Source organism: Sylvia atricapilla, chromosome 16 (genome assembly GCF_009819655.1).
Source record: "Sylvia atricapilla isolate bSylAtr1 chromosome 16, bSylAtr1.pri, whole genome shotgun sequence".
NCBI classification, from domain to species: Eukaryota; Metazoa; Chordata; class Aves; order Passeriformes; family Sylviidae; genus Sylvia; species Sylvia atricapilla.
Window position 1 is genome coordinate 150,090 of NC_089155.1, and position 2,604 is coordinate 152,693.

Here is a 2,604-nt window from a genome sequence, read left to right on the forward strand (position 1 = left end):
CGGCGCTCTGCTCCGCCCGCCGGAGGGGCCCGCCCTGCCGGCCGCGGGCGGCGCGGCTCCCCCGGCCCGCCCGGAGGCAGGGCAGGCTCCGTGAGGGGCGGCGCGGCTCCCCCGGCCCGCCCGGAGGCGGGGCAGGCTCCGTGAGGGGCGGCGCGGCTCCCCCGGCCCGCCCGGAGGCGGCGAAGGCTCCGTGAGGGGCGGCGCGGCTCCCCCGGCCCGCCCGGAGGCAGGGCAGGCTCCGTGAGGGGCGGCGCGGCTCCCCCGGCCCGCCCGGAGGCGGGGCAGGCTCCGTGAGGGGCGGCGCGGCTCCCCCGGCCCGCCCGGAGGCAGGGCAGGCTCCGTGAGGGGCGGCGCGGCTCCCCCGGCCCGCCCGGAGGCGGGGCAGGCTCCGTGAGGGGCGGCGCGGCTCCCCCGGCCCGCCCGGAGGCAGGGCAGGCTCCGTGAGGGGCGGCGCGGCTCCCCCGGCCCGCCCGGAGGCGGGGCAGGCTCCGTGAGGGGCGGCGCGGCCTTCCCGTGGCGCCGCAGCGTTGGCCGCTATCGGCGCTTCCGCTCCGCTGCGCCGGCGGGGAGTGCAATCAGTAAATCTGGTAGTGAATACTCCGCATTTCATCGGGAATTTTCTGGGAGTTAGTTAACCTCATTGCTAACCTCATTTTGTATTTGGCTGCTCAATAACACTAAATCGTTTTCAGTCCTTGCTTTTTCTCCTGACAGTGAATGCTTCATCACTGACATTCCAGTTTTTTTAAAGAGGTAGAATAAATCAATTGCCACCAAAATTCTCTTTGGTCAGCTAAGTAATTCTAGATCTCTGAATCTCTCTCTCAAATCTTGAATCATTTAAACGTGCTTCTATTTAAAAATGAACAATATCTATCAAAGGCAGCTCAGGATAGTTAGCATTGTATACCAAGTGGAGGGACTGTCAGTGAATAGGCTTGAAGAAGCTCGAAACAAACCCTGAATTTTTCTAACTGGTAACAGGCAGACGTACAAAATTAGAAAAAAAATCCACTTAATTCAGAGTTGGGGGAATTAGGTACATCTGTGGAATTAAGAAACAAAAACAACACTCCCACTCAGGATATTCCATGTTTCTAAAATTCTGTGCTTTGTGCTACACTACTGTTTGCAGATGTAGCCAAGTTTCTTGATAACCAATGACACAATTATTTCTTTGGACTTCCAATTTTTTTCTTTTTTTTCTTTTTTCTTTTTTTTCTTTTTTTTTTCTTTTTTTTTTTTATTTTTTATTTAACATCACAACATTGTAGCACAGTGTTTTAAAATTATGCCAACTTCACATGGAAGTGGAAACATTATATTTGTTTTGCTCTGGCCTAAGACAAGCAAGTTTTAATTATAGCGTGTAACTTTTGTGTAATTCTTTCCTTTTGAAAAGCACAGAGCTGTTAAGTTCCTTGCTACAATTATAACGTCACACTTTTAAAAAACAGTCCCCCGAGAGCTATGGTACAGAGGTCTAAATCGTCACAGAAATAGAATGATAATTAGTTTCAATAAGCAAAACAATGTGACAGCCTAAAGGCCTAATGGCCTAATATATGGAGTTAACTCAGTCCTGTTAGTCCTCTCTGGAAATCAGGCCACCCGAGAAAGGACAATGAAATTCCTCATAGATCACTAGAATAAAAACTTCCACGTGCAGCTTCAACCGCAACTTTGCAGCAGAGAACAAATTCTAATTCTTGGCATGACACATCCAGTGGAGCCATTCATCCTCAGGGAATGGCAATTATCCACTCTATGAAATCTTCCTCTGGCTCCCCAGAGTGATCCCTTCCTCTAGACCATGCTGCACATTCAGAAGGGCTTGCTCAGATTGTCTGAGAAGGTGTCACAGCTCATGTAGGGATAATCTCAGATCTGGAGAACAGGAGGCAGTGCACTTCCAGGGAGCAGGGACACGGATGGCCCTTCGTTTTCTAATCCCTACACACACCATGTGAGGGAGCAGCTGCTGTCGCAGAATGAGCCGAGAAGGACAGGTGGGCTAGTGAACCCAGCCACTTGAGGGTGCACAGGAATTCGGCTGGTGGTGAGCAGTGAGAGGCTCAGAACACTGCTTCCACTGTGTCCTGTACCCAAACCTCACCAGCAGGAGGGTTCCTTGCTACATATTGAAGATACTAGTGGAGTTTGATTTTAGCCATCTGGAAAAACTCCACTTTGGTGTAGGGTTCATAGGAACCCCCCAGTCTGTGGGTCTTGTTCAAGGTCAGCATTCCACTCTGGGGTCTGTGGGATGCAGTGCATTATACAGCATCCATCCTCCCATGGTTCCAAGCACTGAGATGGAGTTTGCTTCAAGAGAGCCTCTTTTAAAGAGAGGCATTAGTTTGCACACCTCGCTTTCTTGCTTTTCCTTTTTCTTTCTGTCTAGCTCTGCCCAGCCCTCTAGATAAAAATATCTCAGACATGTAAATATTCTTTGAACATATGAACGATCATGCTTTTATCTTATTTACTAAGACAAGGCACATGTAATCACATTGTCCAATCATCTGTTCTTTCATGTCCATCTCTTAAATCATTTGTAAATCTGTTTGCAAATCTCAGCCAAGTTTGAGAGAGCAAACGACC